General features: G+C 41.3%; 1 protein-coding gene across 6 annotated transcripts in view; it reads right to left on the bottom strand.

The window, feature by feature from the left end:
• The window catches only part of LUZP1 (leucine zipper protein 1), a 96008-nt gene that overhangs the window by 12330 nt on the left and 57994 nt on the right, over positions 1–25684 (bottom strand). For 4 of the 6 annotated variants that reach the window (XM_012439905.3, XM_064363441.1, XM_064363442.1 and 1 more), the window contains exon 2: positions 11541–11646. The gene's annotated coding sequence lies outside the window, so the exon portion shown is untranslated. Of the gene's footprint in view, positions 1–10811; positions 10947–11540; positions 11647–13697; positions 13907–25684 lie in introns of those variants that run through there. The other 2 variants (XM_064363443.1, XM_012439904.3) reach the window with 2 other exon arrangements.

A 25684-nucleotide genomic window follows, 5' to 3' on the forward strand; every position in this document is an offset into this window, starting at 1 on the left:
GACAGATAGACAGATAGGAATTAAGGCAGACTCTAAGGTGGCTGGGCTGAATTTGTAGAGGGCTGGCATTATCAATTCAAATGCAGACGACCACAGATGGAACAGTGTGAGAAGAAGAGTTCCATCTGGGACATGTATATGAGATGTGTATTCGCTGTGTAAGGGCCCACTTGAAATTCCTGGTAATGACTTAAAGTGAGATCTATCAACAAAGTTCTTTCTTTTTCTCCAGCCTTGTTCAGCTGAACAGATGAAGGAACAGAGAAGCCAGCATTGGACTGAGCCAGGTCGAAGTATTGCATAACAAAAAAACAGGACAGGGGAGCGAAGGGTGTGTGTGAGGGAGTTCAAATTCACTCAGTAAAGAAGGAGATGAAGAATAGTGAAAACATAATAGGAACTAATGAACTAAAGGTCCCAAGGGGGGGCTTGAAGGATTGTTAGAGTAAGGGTACCAGGTACCAGAGGAAATTAAGCCTCAAATATAGAAGACAGAAATCAGAGAGGGACTTCAAGAAACTGAAATTATGGAGGCACTGTAGTTATTGATAATGTCAAAAATGAAGGTATTAATCATAGGAATCCTGCAGGGGAGTAGGGAGAAGTATAAAACAAGGATTGTTAGAAGAGAGAAATAATTGAGAGGTAAAGGTGTTGCAAGGGTCACTTGCATGTAAGCACCACAAATTAACAGGACTAATGCTGGAAAGAGTGACATTAAGACAGAATCTGAAGTTGTTAGGGGCAATGACTCAGGGCATCAATAGATGACAGCAACAGTGGGGTATTAGGTGATGTCGTCCGATAAGATTACATTCAAAATTCAAGGATAAGAGTGAAGAAATGACTCCAACAATGATCCTATGAGAACGCTTAGGGCAAAAGAAAAACAACTGAAATTGGGCCTGGAGGAGATACCAAATGCCAATTCTCTCCAAGTCTGAGTTCTTCTACTGGCTGCACTATAAGCCTAAGCCACCAGATGGAGCCCATGCTCAGCTCCTGAAAAACACCAACGCTTGAAGGTGTTGAAAAGACCAACACCTCCCCCTTCCTACCTGGGACATTCAGATCCTGTCCACCCCGATTATTGTTCCCTGTCCATCACTCTGCTTCTCTGGGTACATCTTTGTCTGTCCTCTCATCTTTGCCTCTTTTGGTCCCCTTCTCCTTTCCCCAGACTACCTGCTTCCTCATTCTCAAAAGCGGAGAGGGAAAAAACCTCCCATGTTTATGTTTTAAGAAAGCTTTTCCCTTTTAAAAAAGCTTGCCTTTGGCCTTCTGCCCAGTGGTACAGTTTAAACCTTGTCAATTTATACACAGGGTTGGTATGGGGGGACTTAACTAAGTACAGACCATAAACCAATTTTAAACCAGTAGAGAGATACACAGGATCTGCTGTTGCCATCACAGTCATCGGAAGACAAATGATATATGATGCATCTGTAAAGTACTTATTTTAAAACAGCATATCCTCATAAATAGGCTTAAACCATTAAATTGTATACTTTAAAGATATGAACTTCATGATATATAAAGCATATCTCAATAAAGCTGTTAAACAGCTTATCCTCAAACTGTAGCATTCTCTCAGCACATCTTATTTATACTAGCTTATATTATATAGTTTTCACAATCCCTTTTTCAAAAGAATGAAACGTTAAACCTTAGTATAGCCCCATCTAAATCATAATTCTGAAGTAGTAGAGTCTTGGAATTATAACACTGTTTTATTTATTTGGCTTTTAGTCCCAATTTTATATGTTCTATTCAAGACTCTGAGTGATATCAATCAAACAGTACACACAGGCAATGAAAAAGCTAAACCTGGCCAGGCGCGGTGGCTCATGCCTATAATCCCAGCATTTTGGGAGGCTGAGGCGGGTGGATCACGAGGTCAAGAGATCGAGACCATCCTGGTCAACATGGTGAAACCCCATCTCTACTAAAAATACAAAAATTAGCTGGGCATGGTGGTGCACGCCTGTAGTCCCAGCTACTCAGGAGGCTGAGGCTGGAGAACTGCTTGAACCCAGGAGGCGGAGGTTGTGGTGAGCCGAGATCGCGCCATTGCACTCCAGCTTGGGTAACAAGAACGAAACTCTGTCTCAAAAAAAAAAAAAAGAAAAGAAAAAGCTAAACCCAGTAAATATGTAGCAAATATTTACTGGAAACATACAGACAGAGAAAGCACGTATTACACACTACTACTAAAACCCTCTAAAGGTCCCAGCTACTGTTAGGATAAAGTCCAAATTCCCCTGATGGCATCCAAAGTCCTTCATGATCTGGCCCCACCAGCCTCTTCATCTACATTCTCACACTCCCTCTTCCCTCTGGGCCTTCACTAGTTTGATTCTTTCTCATTTCTTCAGATCCCATTTTAGACAAGGCATGCTTCTGGAAGATTCTGGGGTGCCTTCTTCAAATCCCAATTCAGATCAGGGCCTCTCTTTTTTGCTTTCACAATCTGCTACATGGTTCCCATCACAGAACCTATGAAGTTTTATTTACTCAATTCGTCTCTCCAACTTGTGTCACCACTGTATTCTCAGTACCCAGTAGGGAGCCTAGCACAAAGTGAATGCTGAAAATTCAATGAATTTGACTGATGAGTGAGCCTCCTAATTATCAAATACCTTTGGCAATGACCATTAACAGAAAATAATAAAAATGTCCATGACCTAATCATGGATTACAAAGGAGAAAACAGATGGCAAGAGTGACCAGACAGCACAGAATCTCAGGCCCTGTGGTAATGCTCTGAATGATCTCATCCCTAGCCCTGTGCCACTTCCACAATGTCTCAACCAGAATACTTTCCCCCTGACCTGCTGGGAAGCCCTTTCTTGCAAGTTTATGCCATGCAAACAGGACATAGATACCAAAAAACACAACACTCATAGGATGTCCAGCTCTAGTTATTGGATGCCCTTATTTTAGAAACAAGGAAACAGACACAGAAGTAAATACTGTGCTTTCTCCAGCAGTTTAGCAAGGCCAAGGACTTTAGTCTCCTGACTCTATATTCAGGATTCTTCTCATTGTGCAAAATCACCTCCCTATAACCTCGTAAGCATTTTTACAAAATGAGGAGTTCTGAGCACTACTCTATAAACAAACTAACAATGACAAAAGGGTATAAGGGAACAAGTAAGTACAATGACAAACAGGGCACATGCTTTCTGCAGGATTCCCAGATCTACCATTTATTTTACATGTTTTTACATCACTCCACTGAGGTCTTCCCTCGATGTTCATACAAAGATAGTATGGTAATCCCTGGGCATGTGAAATGCTTAGCAGAATACCTTGCACATAAGTCACAACAAACAGTAACTACTACTATTATTCTATTCAGCTTTCACAATAACCTTATGGGGTAGGGACTTTCCCAAAGTACACAGCTAGCAAGGATAGTCAGAGTGAATCCAGGTCCAATTCCAAAGTTCATATTCTTTTAAGAATACTATACTGGTGGCCGGGCGCGGTGGCTCACGCCTGTAATCCCAGCACTTTGGGAGGCCAAGGCGGGTGGATCATGAGGTCAAGAGATGGAGACCATCCTGGTCAACATGGGAAACCCCGTCTCTACTAAAAATACAAAAAATTAGCTGGGCATGGTCGTGCGTGCCTGTAATCCCAGCTACTCAGGAGCCTGACGCAGGAGAACTGCCTGAAACCAGGAGGCAGAGGTTGCGGTGAGCTGAGATCGCGCCATTGCACTCCAGCCTGGGTAACAAGAGCGAAACTCCGTCTCAAAAAAAAAAAGAATACTATACTGTTTGGCCAAGTCACTGATTTTCTGTATGCTTTAGTTCCTCTGAAAAAATAAAAGAATATCAACTCAGCTACCTTACAGCAACACTATGCAATAAAGTTAGCAAAAGCACTTGGTAAAGTCCTATGCATACCTAAGGTAAGTTTCATCAGGCAGAATCCTCTCCTAAAAATAGTGATTCACTAAGATCATCCCTTCTCCCCAGGGTAAACAAGGAAATATTCTGAAAATGGGGTTAGGAGATCACTTATCTCTGACCTTTTGGCCCTAAGCATAGCCAGAGTAGGAAATGCTTTGCTACTCCTGGATCATCAAAAAGCAAAGTAGACACCTCTCCTCCTACTGCCTCCCTTACTCTCTGTTAAGTATGTTTATCCAGGCAAAAGTTATTTACTTAGCAGACATTTATGGAACATCTATGATGCACCCAGCATTTTGCCAAGATAATTAGAAAACTTTATCCTTGCCTTTAAGGAATCATACAGATATAACCAATTAAAGAACAATGATAAAGAAGCCTTCCCTGACCACTTTACATAATATAGCATGCACCCTTTTATGTCCTGTCCTCTATCCTGCTTTTTTTTTTTCCTTACACATTGTACCATCATACATATACACCGGAAGCTCAGAAGAAGTGATTAAATGTGCCTGAGGGTGGGGTCTGGGATGGAAATTGTTTATATTAAACCTTGGAAAAATCATAGGAAGGTTTTTAAAAAGGGAAAGACAGTCTCACTTTTTCATGCCAACTTCTCCTACATTAGTACCTAGCTCAGTTCTAAGTCACGCTAGCAAGATACAGTGCCAACTGTCTCTCATTCAGGGCTCTATCAAAGCTCCTGAACCCAGTTCCAAGTGGCCCTATCCAGCATTTTGGAGGGTGGCTCTTCTTCCTGTCCTGGCAGATCAGGAAGGTCTGAAATAGAACATAATCAGGCCTGCCCTGCTCCTTCTTCCAACACAGCTGCCATGATTCACTTCCTGTTCCCGATAGTCATTTAAAGAGGGGTCCACAAATTTTTTTAAAGTTTGATAGTATACACATAAGTATGCGAACTTAGCTTGAGAGGAAATATTTTAGTCTTTAAAGGATCTAAGGTTTCTATTCTAGCTACTCAACTCTGGCAACGCAGTGATGAAGCAACCACATACATACTGTATACGAGTGAACGAACATGGCTATGTTTCAATTAAACTTGATTTATAAAAACATGCAGTGGGCAGGGCATGGTAGCTAACGTCTTAATCCCAACTTTTTGGGAGGATGAGGAGGGAGGATTGCTTGAGGCCAGGAGTTCAAGGCCAGTCTGAGCAATACTGCGAGACTCTGTCTCTATTTAAATAAATTATTAAAAATTTAAAAAGCAAAAGACAGTGGGCCTGTCTGCCAGAATTTGCCAATCTCTGATCTAAAGGATGAGAGTGTTTTTTAAATTTATTATTATTATTATTATTATATTATTTTGAGACAGGGTCTACCAGGCTGTCATGCAGTGGAGCAATCACAATTCACTGCAGCTTCAACCTCCCAGCCTCAAGTGATCCTCCCACCTCAGCCTCCCAAGCAGCTGGAACTACAGGCACATGCCACTATAGCTGGCTAATTTTTCTCTTTTTTCTTTTTTTTTTTTTTTTTTGTAGAGAGGGGGTCTCTATGCTGCCCAGGCTAGTCCGAAACTCCTGGACTCAAGCCATCCTCCCACTTCGGCCTTTGAGCCTTCCAAAACACTAGGATTACAAACGTGAACCACTGGCCCCAGCCAAGAGCTATTTTCAAGCAGCTTCCTCCTGGCCACTTGCAGTTACCTGTTTTAAAACCTTAGGCTGTTTAAGCCTCACCATCAATTATTGAGTGTTTCTATTTAATTTCAGGGCTTACATTATTTTTCCCAGAATCACAAATTCATGTACTTTGGATATGCAAACTCAGAGTTAGGAGTCCAGCTAGCATATAGAGATTCTTCATGTTGGAAAGGATTCAGAAATCATCTAATCCAACCTCCCACTCAATGCAGACATTATCTAGACAAGTAGTCACTCAGCTCCTGTTCAAATACTTCTGATGACAAGAATGACAGTCACTTCCTCCCAAGGCAACTCACTCCATCTTTGGACAGCTCTAAGGAACCTACTTATTTTTCTTCTTGGCACATTTAACCACCTAATTACTTGTAAACTTATTTACTGTCTGATTCTTCTTACCAGAAAGTAGGATGCATGAGGTCAGAACCATAGTTTTTTGTAACTTTTTACTGCTGTATCCCCCGCCCCTTGAACAGTGCCTGGTACATAAAGAGTATAAGATAGCTGTTTATTGGGAAGGAGGGAGGGAGGAAGAGAGGGAGAAAGGGAGGGAGGAAGAGAGGGAGAGAGTGAGGGAGGGAAGGAGGAAAGGAGTGAGCAAGCTAACAAAATAATGCTGCATTTAGGGAATTTAATTCAGCATGGCTGATATCAAAGACACAAGGGGAAGAGCAGAGTAATTAACTGGTAAGGTTTGAGGGCTTTCAAATCTCACAGCACGTGCAGAGGCTGAGGGTGTACTGTTTAAGGAACATTTCCTTATCTTCCTTCCATGCTCCCCGCCACGCCATTCCAATGGGAAACATCTTTTTTTTTTTTTTTGAGACGGAATCTGGCTCCATCGTCCAGGCTGGAGAGCAGTGGCACAATCTCAGCTCAATGCAACCTACACTTCCCGGGTTCAAGCAACTCTCCTGCCTCAGCCTCCAGAGTAGCTGAGATTACAAGTCTGTACCACCACGCCCAGCTAATTTTTGTATTTTTTTTTTTTAGCATAGACGGGGTTTCACTATGTTGCCAAGGTTGGTCTTGAACTCCAGATCTCAAGTGATCTGCCCACGTCAGCCTCCCAAAATGCTGGGATTACAGGTGTGAGCCACCACGCCTGGCCCAATGGCAAACATCTTTTAATGCATCTGTTCTTTGAGGCCTTTTCAAACCATCCTTCCCCACAACAGAAATGCACCATCCTAAATTTTGTAGATGCTTCTCTCACTATACCCATGATACTTAAAATATTTGTTATCCTCTACTGGGCTCTGAGAACAGGAACTATGTTATCTTCATTTTTCAGTCCTGGTCACTGAATACAGTGACAGGGGCAAGGTAGGAACCTTATAAACATTTTATAAATAAATTAATGTAACAGTTTCATTGTATTCTGTACTAGCCAAATTTAGATAAAGGGGACTATTTTTAGATCTAGGCCCTACATTCTAGGAAAGATGCTTAGCCTTTATGCCAAAGGCTGCAAATGTAAGTGCCAAAGAGATGACACCAATGATTTAAATGATTAAAAGGCCTAGGACGACTATGGCTAAGAGGGGCTATGCCCTACTTTTATATACAATCTCTTCAATATAGCCAATAAATTCAGATTTTAAAAGAGAAGAAATAAAAAGAATACCACTGTATAGTTTCTCCAAAACACAGATATGCCTGCAAGTGGATATGGGAAGAAAATTTGCAAACCGTATTGGGCAAAGGGATTAAGTAAGAGAGTAACAACCAGAACTGCAGTTTTTGAAAGACCATTCTAGCAGGATAAACTAGGGTGCTATTGTAATAGTCAAGGTAAGAGATGGGATAAGGGCCTGAACTAGGACAGTAGCAATGGGGTAAAAGGGTGGGATGGATAAAAGATGACCTGGTCTGCCCAATTCTAACAATGAAGTCCAAAATTGCATGAACTAATCTGGCAGCCACAGTACCAGTTTGTAAGTTCATACTGATTTTGCTTTCAAATAAACTGTTAAATCTCATTTTTAATAACTGAAATATGGGGCTTAATTCTTTTGCAGGCAACACAATGCAATGATAAAGTTTACAAACTCTGAAGCCAGGCAGCCTAAGTTCAAACCATGACTTTACTAGTTACTAGCTGTGAGACCCTGGATAAGTCACTTGACTTCTCTATGCTTCCATACCTATATGGTTATGGTACATGTCAATGAGTTAATGCAAGAATTGCTTAGACTAGTATCTGGTCCATATTAAGAGTCATGTAAGTTTCAGCTTAAATTATTTTTTTTTTTATTTCAACCCCTTAGTTTCAATCCCTTGACTAAATATTCTCTACATTGTCTAGCCTGCAAACATTCACTATTTAAGTCTCATAGGCATGTCTTTTCTACATCTTCATCCAAAACTGATGTTCAAAAACAATATAACCAAAAACAGCCCTGCAGAATGTCACTAAAAACAGCTCCTATAAACACTGGTCCATTAATTGATACTACAATTCCAGAGTGCAATTTATTCAACAAGCTCCAAACCAGGTCAAATTTTCTTTTGTCTTGGGATCACATGAGAAAACACTATATACCTAATTTTACGACTTCAGACACATTACCTTTGTAGCACATTCCAATCCTCCAGCAACCTAGGAATCTTTCCAAAAATGAAATGCTCACTTAGATATCAAACTGCTATATGGTAATTATCCTGGATGGTGTGTTTTTTTCTGTTTTTGCTTATGTCTATTCTCAAGTATTTCTACATTAAACTTGTACAGATAGTTTAAATAAAATCATGGCAAGGCTTAAAGAAAAAAAAGAATTGTTATCAGCTAGCATTATTTATTCTTAGTGAACACAAGCTTGCTTCTAGGGGTCACTGTTGTTCTCATTCTTTGATCAATCTATTTCAAAATTTTTACCAGGGATCGCTGTTAAGTTTCCAATGACATCCTCACACCCATGTGACCCAGAGGCTAACTCCAAATAAATCAAACATCTTAGCTGGGCATGGTGGCTCATGCCTATAATCCAAGCACTTTGGGAGGCCGAGGCAGGCAGATAGCTTGAGCCCAGGAGCTCAAGACCTGCCTCAGCAACACGGCGAAACTGTGTCTCTACAAAAAAATACAAAAATTAGCTGGGTGTGGTGGCATGCGCCTGTAGTCCCAACTTCTTCTCAGGAGGCTAAGGTGGGAGGATCAACTGAGCCTGGGAGGTCGAGGCTACAGTGAGCTAACACCACTATACTCCAGCCTGGGTGACAGAGTGAGACCCTGTCTCAAAAAACAAAACCAAAAAAAAATTAAAAATCAGGGGCAGGGGGAAAAAATCAAACATGTCTATGGGGAGAATTAGAATTTGACAGCCTTCAAAATATTTCTAGAATCCATTGCTTTCTTAGGCACCATTACCACTCAGGTCCAACCCACCATCATCCCTACCCTGGACTACTGATTACTGCAAAAGCTTCCTAACTGCTCTCCCTGCTCCCATCATTGGCCATCCTTCCCCACCCTCCACAGTCTGTTCTCCCACAGCACCCAGAGTAAGTAACCTTTTGAAGAATCAGTCAGATCAAGTCACTCCTCTGCTCTAAACTCTCTGGTACACCTCACTTAGAATAAAATGCACTCCAAAGATGCCACATGGCTGTATAGCCCTACGTGATCTAGGTCTAATATTTCTATATTAAACTCTCACTCATATACAATATTTCTATATACAACCCTCACTCATCTGCTGTTCCTTCCCTACTACTCCACTCCAACCACATGGCCTCCCTATGGGTCCTTATACATGACCAGCTACACTCATACCTCAGGGATTTTATATCTGCTGTTCCCTCTGCCTAGGATGCTTTTCCCCCAGATAACTCCCTGGCTGAACTCCTCACTTCTTTTAGATCTTAGCTTAAAATATCACCTCATCAGAGGTCTCCCTTGATTGCTATACATAAGGAGCAATCCCTCAGCTTTCCATCACTATCACCTTACCCTGTTTTTTTGTCTTCTTAGCATGCACCATTTAGTGGGATATTATTTATCTATGTACCTGTTTATTTATATTTAATTATTCATTTTTATCTGTTTCTACCCATTAGAATAAAATCCTTAAGAGCAAGGACTTTTTCTATTTTGTTTAATGCTGTATACTTAATTCCAATAACTAAGTATGTAGTAAGTGGTCAATTTTTGTCATCAGAACATTAGCTCCAGTATATAGCAAAATATTTTATTTATAATAGGTATATATAGGCTGAGGACAGTGGCTCACACCTGTAATCCCAGCACTTTGGGAGGCCGAGGTGGGCAGATCACCTGAGGTCAGGAGTTCAAGACCAGCCTGGCCAACATGGCAAAACTCTGTCTCTACTAAAAATACAAAAATTAGCCGGGCATGGCGGCACACACCTATTATCCCAGCTACTCTAGAGGCTGAGACAGCAGAATCGCTCGAACCTAGGAGGTGGAGGTTGCAGTGGCAGTAAACCAAGATCGTGCCACTGCACTCTAGCCTGGGTGACTGAGTGAGACTGTCTCAAAAAAAAAAAATGTGTAATAAATTTTATGAATAAAATGGTTGTTTTCCCCAAAATTTCACCTATATTAAAACACCATTGGTGCTTCCATTAAAAGAGACCAAATACTGGCTGCCACTTGCCCAACAAGAAATTAATTTTACAACCCAGTTCTCTGAGGTAAGTGAAATGCTCCAGGGAAAGGAATAGAACAAGAATCCTGAACCAATTAACAGGGCAAGAGTTTGCCTTGATATTTTCCCACTCCTTCTAGATTTCTGTATTATGCCTAACTACAGCTATTTCCTAAGAAGGGTTGACATGAGAGCAAGAGGCTTTGTTAAGATTCCTTTCCTATGCCCAGTCACTGCTATGATGAGAACCCATTTCCCACTCATTCTGAGTTCCCTATTGCTCTACTTTCCTAGGGAAGCTTTCTCTAACTATCATTCAGCTGTCAGTAGCAACCAAGACCACTGGGTGTCTTGGTCACTCACCATTCAAGTTCTCACTTCTCTCTCTTCTATTTCATTAGTGTTCTCCTCTGCTTTAGCCAACACTAACCAATAAAATATTGGCACATAAAATCCATAAATGGCTAGGAAAAGCAGCTAGTTGTTGATCAAAAGGTTTTGTATTTTGCTTTGCTTTTCCAAGGTTAAACCACCCACAGCCTCAACCAAAAAGTAACTTTATCAAAAGGGATACATTACAGTATAATGACAATACCAAGGGCGGTGGCTCACACCTGTAATCCCAGCACTTTGGGAAACCACCAGGGCAGTGGCTCACGACTGTAATCCGAGCACTCTGGGAGACGAAGGCAGGAGGATTGCTTTAGCCCAGCAGTTCGAGACCAGCCTGGACAATAGAGACCCTGTCTCTTTAAAAAAAAAAAAAATACAAAAAATTAGCTGGGCATGGTGGTATGTACCTGTAGTCCTACTTACTCAGGAGGCTGAGGTGGGAGGATCACCTGAGCCCAGGAAGTCCAGGCTGCAGTGAGCCATAATCATGCCACCGCCCTCCAGTCTCAGAAAAAAAATTAAAGAAAATAACAGGTTTGAAACCTAGTTCTACTACTTGTGTGAACTTGGAAAAATTATTTAATCTCTTTAAATTTGTTTCCTTGTGGTGATGACAACAGTACTTAACCTCACAAAGTTGGTAGAGAGATAAGATGTCCAACGGGACTGTGCCTGACACAGAGTAAATATTCAATAAATGGTAGCTACTTCTTAAGGGCGGCAGGCCTACTTCTTAAAGTTGCTGACATCAAGCAAGGATTTTTCACCCTCATCAGGTTGGTTGGTTAAAGGAGAAAACATGTAAAGTACTCAGCATAGTATTTGGTTCATAATAGGCCATCACAAATACTGACTTTCCTCTCCACTTCCAGTAGTGGCAAAATTACAGTGGCTTCAGAAACCACCCAATTCTATTGGTATGCCCAGGTTTCACAGTACAGCATACTTACCATTTAGGTAATACAAGCTTTTTGTCAATACTTCCGGCAGCTCTCCCTATGCTTTCTGATTTGGAAATAGTCACTCACAATCTTTCAAAGGCAGTTGTCTCTTGACCTGAATAGAATATAAACAGAATAGATGAGATAGGTAAAGCATGAATCATACCAAGACTGAGCTGACCCAGAGGCTGTCCCAAAGACTTTCACATAGAAATCACTGTCAGTAATGGCCCAAAGTAAGATCTGTATCTAGATCCTAACACTAAAGGAAGCTGGCTAAGCTGGCTAGGTCTCTCAGGGAAGTCAAGAAAGAATCTGGCCATAGGAAACTTCCCCTTTCCTATAAGATGATATGGTCCCTAAGGTAGAAGCTACTGTCTTTGCTTAAATTGAAACACCTAAACATTCCTCAACAGTCTAAAAATGTATACGACATCTTACAACTAGGAAGCATCCCAGAAATCAACTACAGGTTGAGCATCCCTAATCCGAAAATCCCAAATCCAAAATGCTCCAAAATTTAAAATGTTTTCAGTGCCCACATGACTCCACAAGTGGAAAACTCCATACGCGATCTCATGCAATAGGTCGCAGTCAAAATATAGGCACACAATACTCAGGGTTTATTCAACATTCCCTGGGAAAAAATAAAATTACCTGCAGGCTATACGTATAAGGTGTATAGGAAACATAAATGAATTTCATGTTTAGACTTGGGTCTTATCCCAAAATATGTCACTATACACATGCAAATATTTTTTTTAAATTTTGAAATCTAAAACACTTCTGGTCCCAGGGATTTTAGATAAGGTATACTCAACCTTCAATTAAATGCCCTTGTTTTACGGAAGGAAACTACAACTAGGAAAGGGTGAGTCACAATTATTGAGAAGTAAAGCAAGGATTCCACTAAAAATAATATGTTCTAGAAGATAAGTAGGAAAAAAGCATCTGTGGAGTATTTACCAACCCTGAGCGCTATGTTTATGTTTTATGTAAGACAATAACAAGATAATGTTACCTCTACCTTAGAGAATCTAAGAATCTAAGTTTCAAGAAGTGACTTGTCCAAGGTCTTACAGCTTGCTATTAAATGACAGGGTTTAAACTCAAGTCTGTCTGACTTTTAAAGTTCCTTCATCATGCTGGCTCTCATTTTGTTGCCTTCTCATATTGGTTCTCAAAAGAGCCCTGAACCACCCAATATCAATCAGAACTAAAAATAGAAGCTTCTCTGTCTGTAAACTTACCCTCCAGTTTTGTAACAATCAGCCTTCTATAGGAGAATTGAAAAGCCTACCATCCCATTGAATCTTACCCTAAAATTAGAGAAGAGCTACTAGAGATGGAAGATCTGGGTCAAACTTCTTGTATATCTTACTCTTGAGGAAAATGGAAAAGGTAGCTTCTAAGCTAGTGGTAAACCTAATGCTTTTGTACATGATCTTACATTCAAACTATCCCCACTTCTTTCATCACAACTGCCTCCCCTGCACATCCCTGTAAGCCACCTTGTGGTCCTTCCAAGACAATTGGTCCCTTTAATCCAACCGCCACACCTCCACCTAAACACATACACATGCTCGCGCACACACAAGAATCCATCCTCTATCTTCCTAGAGAGCAAGAAAACTAGAATTAAGATGGAGAAATAATGACAGTTTTTAAAAATAACTTAAAAGATGAGGGGAGCAGGAGTAACTCAAGCCTCAAGCCAATAAAAATTGAAAAGAATTTTTTTTTGGTAGTGGTGGGGTCTCACTATGTCGCCCAAGCTGGTCTGAAACTCATGGCCTCAAGCAATCCTCCCACTTCAGCCTCCCAAAGAGAAGAGTTACTGATAATATTGGCTAGGAACAGTGGCTCACGCCTGTAATCTCAGCACTCTGGGAGGCCAAGGTGGGAGATCACCTGAGGTCAGGAGTTCGGACCAGTCTGGCCAACATGGTGAAACCCCATCTCTACTAAAATGACAAAAAATTAGCTGGGTGTGGTGGTACGCGCCTGTAGTCCCAGCTACTTAGGAGGCTGAGGCAGGAGAATAGCTTCAACCCGGGAGGCAGAGGTTGCAGTGAGCCAAGACTGCACCACTGTACTCCAGCCTGGCGGCAGAGCGAGACTCTGTCTCAAAAATAAAAATAAAAATAAAAAAGGATCTATACATACCAAGGGCAGCACCCAAGAGATGGCTTAGGTTGACGTGGGGGAAGCTTTAGCTCTCCGGCCCCTCCTTTTAAAAAAGAAGCAATGGAAGTTAAAGTAAGTGTGACTGGTATGCAAATCGTAGTTTTAGGACAGTCCCAGAGACCTTCTGATCTGTCCCATCACCACCTGTCTCTTTCCCCTCCCCACCCACCTTACACTTACTTACACACACACACACACACACACACACACACACACACACACACACCTTCTACATAGCCTAAAACCTCTCCTACATAAAAATTCTGAACTCAGAAATGGTCACATAAATCTGGTCTACCTCCCCTGAGGTCTCTGCAGCCCTAACAATGATCGCAGCACCCCTGGTGAAAGCTACTGTCCCAGCACCTACCACCTACTGCCAAATTTGCTGGCATGTTACTAAGGCCCAGAGGCTTTTCTCTTCAAAACAAGATAGAATGCACTGCCAAAAGTCAAAGACGAACTCCAGCTGATCCTGATTTGTTTCCAACTGTACATTCTCTCCCTATTTATAAGAAGCAACCAGCAACTGATTTCTTTTTTCTGAAAGCCATTTACTGCTTGCATCCTCAGCATACTCGCCCTCCATCCCCAGAAACAAGAGGATGACAGTAAACATCCTCAAATTCCTTAGTGATGCCACTTCAGAGAGCTTTCCACCATGACAGATCCGTCTTCATCCTTTCCCTCAAGCATCTCTTCTGGCACTTTTTGTTGTTACTGTTGGTGGTGATGGTGGTGGTGGTATGTGTATACATGTCTGTCTGCCTAGAAGCAGACATTAAAGGATCCCCACAGATCACAACCACCTCATTTCCCAGAGGAGCAAGTGAGTTCCACAGAGGAAAGGAGACTTGTCCAATGTTACAAAACAAGTTCAAGTGAACATTTTTATCCCCAAACACTTTAATAATAGATAAAAATGTTAGTACGAAATTCTGCTTTCAGTATGACCCTCCCACAGACAACAACTATACTCTGGATAAAATAACAAAAAGCAACTATCTGAAGTGAACAAGGGCTGGCAGATTTTGAAAATAAGTTGAAAGTTGGAAGAAGGTGCTAACATGGAAGGAACTCCCCATTTTTTAGAGCTCTGGCCTGAGGATGGCCCAACTGAAGTTGAAATTAAAAAACAAACCCTTGGATTTCTGTCCTGAAGAAACAGCCCATAGCAGCCACAGATCATGAGAAGTAAGAAGAGAGCCAGAGAAGAAGTCTTGGGTTCTATGTGTAAATTCTGCCCACTCTCTGGCTAAACCCTGAGCCATGCAAGCACAGGGCAGGATCCAAAGACCTCAGCTAAGGAGGAAAGAACTGAACTGAGATTTGAACTGCCATACACTGCAGGTGTGACAGTTTGCAGTTTTGAGTCTGAGTTATTTTCTACTAAATTAAAAACATCAACAGAAACCAAGGTCTCCACAATACAACATTCACAATGTGAAGAATACAATTCCAAATTACATAAAGAACTAGAAAAATCATCTGGGCATGGTGGCTCATGCCTGTAATCCCAGCACTTTAGGAGGCAAAGACAGGAGGATCATCTGAACCCAAAGTGTTTTTGAGACCAGTCTGGGCAACACAGTGAGACACTGTCTCTACAAAAGAAATTTGTTAAAGTGAGGCAGGTGTGGTAGTGCATGCCTGTGGTCACAGCTACCTGGGAGGCTGAGGCAGGAGGATCACTTGAGCCCAGTAGTCAAGGCTGCAGTGAGCCATGTTTGTACAACTGCACTCCAGCTCGGGCAACAGAGTAAGACTCTGTCTCAAAAAAAGACCTAGAAAAATTAAACCCATTTGCAAAGGAAAAGACCATCAGCAGAGGGCAACTCCAAGATGACCCATATGCTGAAATTCTCAGAAAAAGATATTAACACAGCTATTATAACTAAGCTCAATGAGGTAAAAGAAAATATGCTCAAAATAAGAGGAAAAACAGTAAATCTCAGAAGAGAAGCTGAAAAAAACTTTTATTGGAAATTTTTGAACAGAAATACAGTATCTGAAATTTTTTAATTCACTGGATGGGCTTAAGGACAGAATGGAGATGACAGAGGAAAGAGTCAGTGAAACATGGAAGTAGAACAATAGAAATGATTCAGACTGAAACAACTCTGGGTCAGTCTCTAGAAAAACCACCCTCAGACCCTTTACTAAAGTATACACAAGGATAACTCTGTTACCAGAAAAATTGGTATCACAGAAAAACAAGTAACTTGGGATCACAGAGTTTTCTAGTGATCCTAAATTATATGGGAAACAAGGGGAAAGTAATTTTATTTCCCCCCCTATAATTGCTGAAGTAGCATAAAGGATTGTTCAGTAAAAAAGCCAGGAGGGATTTTGATGGTTTTTCTGCTCTGTGCAGTCTCTTCACCAAAAAGCCAACATAGTAAATAAGCTGATGGCAAAACAGGGTAAGGACCAATCGGGGGTATGGGGCTAACGAAGTGGCAGCAGCTTGCTCTGTATAAGCCAACATAGGTGGTAAAGGCAGCTGCCCTGAATGCCATCACTGAGTCACTTCTCATACTCAAGTCACTTCACGTTGGAGTTCAGAACACTCTAGATAAAAAGTAGAAGAAAAATTTTGTTGTATGAAAAAAATAAAAAAATTAAAAGTGGAAGAAAAAAACACAAGCTCCAGAAGACATGTCAACTTCTTTAAGACCTGCCTTTTTCTCACTCCCCTCCTCCCTACCCTACTTACCAACAAGAAAGAAGAGAATCCAGAGCCAGTGATCTTTTTTGACTAAAGTGGGAAACTGAGAGTAAGACAACATGCCTTCTAAGGGTAGAGAAACTTGGATGGAGAGTGAGAAACTCAGGTGTCGGGCTCTAGTTCTACCACTAACATATTGTTGGACCTCAGATAAGTCTTTTATACTTTCTGGGTCTCAGTTTCACCAATCAAACAAAAAAGCCAGACTAAACCATATTTAACAATGATATACCATTGTCCTTTCCAATAACACTATGAATGACATCTTTAACCATACTATCTCCAACTGCCCTTGAAAAAACTATAAACAGGTATGAAAAGACAGAAGTAGAGGCATATCATTTGAATCATTCGAGTACCTCAGGTTATACAAATTATTCAAACTTTTCAAATAATTTTTTTAAGTCTTGCCATTGATTCTTAAATTGCGTCCATAATACATATTTCAGTACCTATGACAGAGGACTGCTATGATGTCTTTCATCTGAAAGTGCTTCTAAATCTCCCAGAGTAACTCTTTAAATCTACGTAACCTTTAGGAAGAGAAGGCAAATACTCGTATCTCATATGACAGATAAGCAAACAAACTAAGGGACTTGTGAGACCTTTTTAGGAAGCTAGTAACAGAAAAACAAAACTAGAATCCAGCAATCCCATCTCTATGCATCAGCTTCTTTTTCACCTTGCCAAAGAAACCTTACCAAACAAGAGTATAAACAAGCTTAGAATTAGAAAGGACTTAAGAATTTGTGTGCACTTTGGGAGTGCTTATTAATAAATAATTGATAAAACTAGCTTAGGATTAATGTATCTGTTTGAAAGCTGGCACTCAAAGAGCCGGCTCTGCTACTTTCGTTTTTTTTTGTTTGTTGTTTTTTTTTTTTTGAGACAAAGTCTCGTTATGTTGCCCAGGCTGGAGTGTAGTGGCACAATCTTGGTTCACTGCAACCTCAACCTCCCAGGTTCAAGCAATTCTGCCTCAGCCTCCCGAGTAGCTGGGATTACTGGCGCATGCCACCACACCCGGCTAATTTTTCTATTTTTAGTAGAGAAAAGGTTTCACCATATTGGCCAGGCTGGTCTCGAGACCAAGCCAAGATTGCATCACTGCATTCCAGCCTGGGTGACAGAGCAAGACTCTGTCTCCTGACCTCAAGTAATCCATCCACCTCAGCCTCCCAAAGTGCTGGGATCACAGGCATGAGCCACCAGGCCCAGCCCTGCTGTTTCCTTTTCTAACCAGTAATCTGTAATTGAGACTAGGCTTCCTTGACCATGTTTGTGAAGTTTAGCAACAAAACCACATCTAAAATTGTTATTCAACTGCTTAGAGAAAGTTGGCCAAGGCCAAGCACAGTGATCAAGCCTGCAATTCCAACTGTTATAGTGAATCCCAAGTTTTTCTTCAAAGAATCAGTATGTCAGTATGTTCAGCTCTCTTATTCTTTAATTCTCTATTTTAAAGTTTAACTTCCTTGTAATTCTAGGAAACAACCTTCTCCTCCAGTTCTAATCAGTAGTTCACATTTGTTCCCCTGGTCCCCCAGCTCCATCCTGACTCATCCCAGTGACCTGCTCCAGTCACCTTCTTTGACCTAGGTCACCCTGGCTACCTGCTCTGACCTGCCCGTAACTGTCCTTCCCACCAAAACACCCACCCTGCCACTCCAGCTCAGCCCCCTGCTCTTTTTTAAATAGCCAATCAGGATTAGTCTAAGTTGTACCGTCTAACGCTAGTCAATAGGGGAACAACACAGCAGTAGAGTCGACCCCCGTCAGGCATAAGTACCTCTTCCCCCTTGCCCAAGCGTTCGGCCACCATTGCACCATCCGTACACCACACCCTTCTATAAAAGTAAACTGCCTTGCTGAGAGGATTTATCTTCAAGTGCTATTTCTTTTGCAGCATTGAAATTTTACTTATAACACAACATTTTGGGAAGCTGAGGCGGGAGGATCACTTGAGACCAGGAGTTTGAGCTACCCAGGAGGCTGAGGCAGGAGAATAGCTACAACCTGGAGGCAGAGGCTGCAGTAAGCCAAGATTGCATCACTGCATTCCAGCCTGGGTGACAGAGCAAGACTCTGTCTCCAAAAAAAAAAAACAAAAACAAAAACAAAAACAAAAACACACATTAAATAAGCACATAATGCCTGAACAAAAATATAGTCTATAAATATTAATTCGATTTTCCTTTCATCACTATTCTGATTCTGCCTTATACATCCTTAGTTTTTTTCCCTCTCTCTTGACACATCAGGAAGTGCTTGAGGGAAAAAAAAAAAAAAAAAAAAACCTTGAGAAAGTAACCTTCCCAGTTAAAGCAGAAACAATTTTTAAAAAAGTACTAAGAGAGGTGGATGGGTGGGGCCAGAGGTATAACAAAGCAGCATCCAAAAGGGCAGGGAAGATGCCTAAGTCAGAATAATCAGGCTCCCTGCCAGTTCTCTGCCTCCCACCCCTAAGCCCCAAGTTCCTTCTTATAGTTCCTTCTTACAGTCTATCTCCTTCTTTTACTAAATCACACTTGCCAACAAGTCTCAAGTCAATGTCTGCATTATTAAAAACAAATCACAGCACTTTGGGAGGCCAAGGCAGTCAGATCACCTCAGGTCAGGATTTCAAGACCAACCTGGCGAATATGGTGAAATCCCATCTTTACTAAAAATACAATTAGCCAGGCATGGTGGCACGTGCCTGTAGTCCCAGCTACTCAGGAGGCTGAGGCAGGAAAATTTCTTGAACCTGAGAGGCGGAGGTTGCAGTGAGCTGAGATCATGCCACTGTACTCCAGCCTGGGCGACAGAGCAAGACTCCATCTCAAACAAAATAATAAATAACAAATATTGGCCGGGCGCGGTGGATCACGCCTGTAATCCCAGCACTTTGGGAGGCCGAAGTGGGCAGATCACGAGGTCAAGAGATCGAGACCATCCTGGCCAACATGGTGAAACCCCATCTCTACTAAAAATACAAAACAATTAGCTGGGCGTGGTGGCACGCGCCTGTGGTCGCAGCTACTCGGGAGGCTGAGGCAGAAGGATCGCTTGAACCCAAGAGGCAGAGGTTGCAGTGAGCCAAGATGGTGCCATTGCACTCCAGCTTGGGCAACAGAGCAAGACACGATCTCAAAAAAAAAAAAAGAAAGAAAAAAAGAAAATTAAAACAAAACTCACTCACATTCACACACCAGGCAGTACAATGGGCAGTAGAATCCTGAGTTCTAGTCTTGTCTCTCCAACTTACTAGAATAGTTTCCTCATTTGTAAACAGAAATGACAATGTGTCTTGACTACAAGATTATAAGGACCAAACAGAAGAATGTATATGAAAGTAATTTGTACACTATAAAACATGGTTATTGTTATATTATAGGTACACAAAGCAGTGAGTCTACCTTTGGCCAGTTTAGGTGTTAAGTTTTACTTTAAAAGGCCTCAGTTCTACAATACTCTATTTCTGTGATCCAAGGCTGCTGAAAATTTTATGTTGTTGCCCTAATTTCACTTGATTCCCTTATGTTCCTCAAACTTATCTAACCAAATGGGCTCCATGTTTCCAAAATGGTACAGACCATTAGAACTGATCACCTCTAACTATCCTTTTGGTTCTAATATTCTAAGATTCTTGGGTGTATGCTCCCAAAGCACTTTGTCTGTAACTCTACTTGAGCAATTTTCTTAGTCTACTTTTCATTACAGGTTTATCTGACACCACCTCTTAAAGAAAAAGTCAAAGGTAGGTTGTCCTATGTTGTTTTATATTCCCCGTAGTAATTAACACAGAGGTTTATACAGAAAGTACTAAAAAAGTATTAATTGGGTTGACTTGATGCTAATTTCTCTCTTTTTTTTGGATGGAGTCTAGCTCTGTCACCTAGGCTGGAGTGTGGTGGCGCCATCTTGGCTCACTGCAACCTCTGCCTCCCAGGTTCAAGCAATTCTCTGCCTCAGCCTCCCAAGTAGCTGGGATTACAGGCGCACATCACCACGCCGGGCTAATTTTTGTATTTTTAGTAGAGACGGGGTTTCACCATGTTGCCCAGGCTGGTTTTGAACTCCTGACCTCATGATCCACCTGCCTCAGCTTCCCAAAGTGCTCAGATTACCACCTCCCAAAGTGCTGGGGTTTATACTTATCCCTACTACACCATAATTATAGACTACCTTATTCTTTTGTACTGCCATTGGCCTGGTACAATGTGAAACACATAGTCTCTATTTTTTAAGGACCCGATGTGACTAGTTCTTTTGTTTGTCGTTGTTTTGGTTGTTTTTGGAGATAGGGTATCACTCTGTTACCCAGGCTACAGTGCAGTGGCACAATCAGAATTCACTGTAACCTTGAACTCCTGGGCTCGAGCAATCCTCCTATCTCAGCCTCTCGATTAACTAGGACATAACTGAAAGTGAAAGCAAGTATGACAACTCAGATCTTAGTTTTAGTTTTAAAAATGACAAGCTATGGGTGTGACCTTAGGCAAACTGCTTGATTTTTCCAGGCCTAAGATATCTCTCACAACTTTTAAACAAAGTCTGGAGAGGAAGTTGAGAGGAATCAAGTAAGAACAAGCCCTTCTGAAAAACCCTAGGTTTATCTCTAGTATAGCACTTATCATTCTGTATTATAATTGTCTACTTTTTACTCTCCTGTACCAAACCTTGAGCTCTTGAAAGGCCAGAACTATGTATTTCATCTCCGAATCCAAACATGTGCATAGAACATGGCACACAGTAACAGTTCAGTAAATGTTCAATGGCCAAACTGCTGAAAATTACAAGTGCCTATACTTACGAAGATTTTTATGTATAAGTGGACTTATATAAACTTACAGGAAAGAATAATTCATCTCCCACATGTACACCCCTTTCAAATAACATTAATAATAGTATTTTCCTTATCATCACCAACTAAAGTCCAGGTTTTGTTTTTTGTTGATTTTTAAAGTGTTTTTGTTGTTTTTTAAAGACAGGGTCTTGCTCTGTAACCCAAGCTGGAGTGCAGTGGTACAACAGCTCACTTCAGTCTCAAATCCCTGGACTAATCAATCAAATCCTTCCACCTCAGCTCCCAGAGTAGCTCGGACTACAGGGATGTGTTACCACAACCAGCTAAGTTTTGTATATTTTGTAGAGATGGGGTTTCATCATGTTGCCCAGGCTGGTCTCAAACTCCAGAGCTCAAGCAGTCCACCCACCTCAGCCTCCCAAAATGCTGGAATTATAGGTGTGAAACACCGCACCAAGCCTAGGAAGTCCAATTCTTGAATGCCCAGAATCATCTGAAATTCAGGATCCCTAGAAGATATCCTAACAGGGGCCTCAAAAGTACATGCCTCCTATACTCTAAGTAATACACTTCCTAATAATTATATATATATCTATTTGGTATATATATATTTGGAGACAGGTCTCACTCTGTCACCCAGGCAGGACTGCAATGGTCCAATCATGGCTTACTGCAGCCCCAACCTCCTGGGTTCAAGAGACCCTCCCACCTCAGCCTCCCAAGTAGCTGGGACCACAAGTGTGCACTAATATGCTCAGCTAAAATTTTTTTTATTTTTATTTTTTTGTGGAGACAGGGTCTCTCTTTGTTGCCCAGGGTGGTCTTGAACTCCTGGCCTCAAACGATCCTCTTCTCTCAGCTTCCCAAAGTGCTAGGATTACAGGCATGAGCCACTATACTTGACAATAATATCTAATGCTTATACATTATTTCATAGTTCAAAGCACTTTCACATCCATACTCTCAATTAATCCTTGATAATGACCCCATAAGAAAGTAATATCAAATTCATTTTATATTTGAGGAAACTGAGGCTCATATTTTAAATAATTTGCTAACCTAAAGCAAGCTGACATCAACTAAGGGAGGGCTTTCACATTTAGCCTCTTGCTTCAGTGCCCAAAAGAGGCGGAAACAAGAACACCACCATCTCCACTCCCCTGGCCTTTACAAACGAGCTGGATCCAACCACTGTCTGCTACTGCTTTACTGAGCTGACTACCTTTTAAGTTTTTCTTGTCTCCAAAAAATCAGTTACCCAGAGTATTCTTATTATGTCTTAAGCAAAAAATAAGACCAGCCCAGGGAGAAAAACTCCTAAGACTACAAACAGCCACATTCATAAGCTGCTGGCTTATATTTTTCTATACAAAGTTAAAGAAATAAGGGCAAAACTTGCTCCAATGGGCGGCTGTAAACCCTGCTGACTAAACAGCCCCTCAGTTAGTTTATATACAGCTAGTTTAGTTCGTAATAGTTTTTTACTTTCTTCAACAATTTGTATTGCCTATTGTTTTCTCCAAACCATTCCAAAACCCTAAAGAGCAAAGGTCCATCTTTCTAGTTAATTTACATCTGCTCCTGTACAATGACCAAAGAGTACCCAAACCAAAACTGGACTACAAAACATGTTTTTCCGGCCTAGAAATTTATATAAAGTCTTATTCAAATTTAAAAGTTAAAATACATGGGCTGGGCATGGTGGTTCATGCCTGTAATCCTAGCACTTGGGAGGCCAAGGCAGAAGGATCACTTGAGGTCAGGACTTCAAGACTAGCCTGGGCAACACAGTAAGACCTTGTCTCTATAAAAAATAAAATTAATCAGGGCGTGGTGGCACGCACCTGTCCCAGCTACTTGGGAGGCTGAAGTGGGAGGATAGCTTAAGACTCAGAGGTCAAGGCTGCAGTGAGCCAAGATCATGTCACTGCACTCCAGATGACAGAGCAAGACCTGCCTCAAAAATTAAAAAATAGTCTGGGCACAGTGGCTCATACCTGTAATCCCAGCACTTCTGGAGGCTGAGGCGGGCGGATCACCTGAGGTCAGGAGTTCGAGACCAGCCTGGCCAACATGGCAAAACCCCATCTCTACTAAAAATACAACAATTAGCTGGGTTTAGTGGCGTGCACCTGTAATTCCAGTTACTCGGGAGGCTGAGGAAGGAGAATCGCTTGAACCCAGGAGGCCGAGGTTGCAGTGAGCCAAGGTCACACCGCTGCACTCCAGCCTCAGCAACAGAGTGAGACTCTGTCAAAAATAATAATAATAATTTTAAAAAGACTTTAAGTTAATTAACAAGTTGACATTCTTCAAATGAATAACATTTACAAAATCTAGAGTTTCTAATAAAGAAAAACCAAAAGACACAACACCTACAACGGTGCCAGGCATACATTTGAGTGGGCACTCAAAGTTGTGCTGAATGAATAACTGAGAGTTTAAAATCCATTAAAAACTACTTAAGGTACAGTAAAATATCCAGGACGAGAACCAAAAGAAATGTCCAGAGACTGTCAAATTAATTGGAAAAATAAGATTCTAAGGTAGTTCCACTCAAAGTCATACTTAGGGTACCATAAGTGAACACTCTGGATTTAAGTACCACATTGTATCTATAGCCAAAGTGAATGCATTAGAGGACAGTGGCTTAGCAAGAGGGTTCTTTCTGTTCAGACCAGCAGTATCCAATCAGCAGCAGCTTGCTCCTCCTTACCCACATTAGTCCCCATTACAAATGCCCTGAAGCCTAGAGACAGAACAGCACTAGTTAAGCCAGGCAGTACTAAAAGTTAGAAGGAAATGAGCATGCCACCTGACACTTTTCTGGCACAGGCTAAGCCGATTAGTTTAGGTTACAAACACGACTACAAGATTCCAGTACACTGATGAAACTACTCTTTTTCTACAAACTAAAAATAACCGATTAAAACGGGGGTGTTCCTCAAGTATTTCTGCCCTGCTAGCAATCCAAAGTTCCGTTTCCTCAAATCCTTTATCTAGTCTAGTCTTATTGGATCCATGTCTCCACACCTCCCCCATCTTCCCCACTCTTTGTACTATGAACATAGTAAAAGACCTGAACTCCTTTTCTAACTCATGCTTTTAACGTTTCTTTTCCAGTAAGCAAACGTGCAGAACTTCCATGGCTCCTTCCTTGTGTAGAACACAACTGGAAAATATGCTAAGCTGCAGCAAAGAATTATGGAAAACAAAGAAAAACTGAAGGACAAGATGCGGCATGCTGGGGAAGTTAACTAAATGCTTTTCATTCAGGCAGGAATAGAAGGAGCCTCGCCTACCTAGAAGAATAGAGCATAAGGACAAATGGTGTCTAGTACAGAGCCAGACTATACTTTATCACTTTAGAACAAAGCCATCAAGCAGGCTCTAGAGATGGACTCATGTCCAAATAACTTTAGTAGCCTATAAGAATCTTTAGGCTGGCCAGGTGCGGTGGCTCATCATGCCTGTAATTCCAACACTTTGGGAGGCTGAGGCAGGTGGATCATGAAGTCAGGAGTTAGAGACCAGCCTGACCAACATGGTGAAACCCCATCTCCACTAAAAATGCGTGTGGTGGCACACGTTCGTAATCCCAGCTACTCAGGAGGCTGAGGCAAGAGATTCGCTTGAACCCAGGAGGCAGAGGTTGCAGTGAGCTGAGATCATGCCACTGCACTCCAGCCTGGGCGAAAGAGCTAGACTCCATCTCAAAAAAAAAAAAAAAAAAAAAAAGAATCATTAGGTTATCTCAGGGTTGAAGTGACATTTTTCAGGGTAAACAAATTCCCATCATTTAAGCCAAATAAATCAAGTCTGAATTGCATATTTTCTGGTCATACAGAGCTGAGAGAGGGACTCATATCATACTACTAGGAAGTGGAAATTCCAAAGAAGCTAGAAAACCCTGTCCTCAGTAGCTCTTTCTGCTCTCAAGCCCTGAGGTAAGCCAGCACTTCCTCTCCAAGGTCAAAAATTAACCAGAGACTTTGAACATCCTTGTGCTTTGCAACAGCGTCAGGAAAACGCCACAATGCTATGTCACCCTATATAGACCTAAGACATTTGCTATTCTTGATTATTCCTAAGAGTAGTCACTTGGGATACTCATTAATATACCTCCTGAAGATCCAAGTTTCAAGTAGTCTTCTCATACTTATTTTTAACTTTTCATCTCCTCTCTTTAAAAAAAAAAAAACAAAAACATTCAGATGTCTTGGAGCACAGAAGGAAAAAAAGGAAAGAAAAAGAAAACAAAAATTGATTTATCTATATAATCTATACTCTCAGAAAAATTCCTCCTGAGGAAAAAAGAAAAAAAAAACTTAGCCTAAGAATACCCAAGGTACACTGTGGTAAAGTTTCAATGCAGAATCATGCTGTGAGCAAGAGCAAATGGCAAACTGCAGCCCTTCATCAAATAGCATTAGAATCTTCCAAGATTCA

This window comes from Aotus nancymaae, unplaced genomic scaffold, assembly GCF_030222135.1.
Source record: "Aotus nancymaae isolate 86718 unplaced genomic scaffold, 86718_ANA_hifiasm-v0.15.2.pri h1tg000053l, whole genome shotgun sequence".
In the NCBI taxonomy this organism is placed as follows: domain Eukaryota; kingdom Metazoa; phylum Chordata; class Mammalia; order Primates; family Aotidae; genus Aotus; species Aotus nancymaae.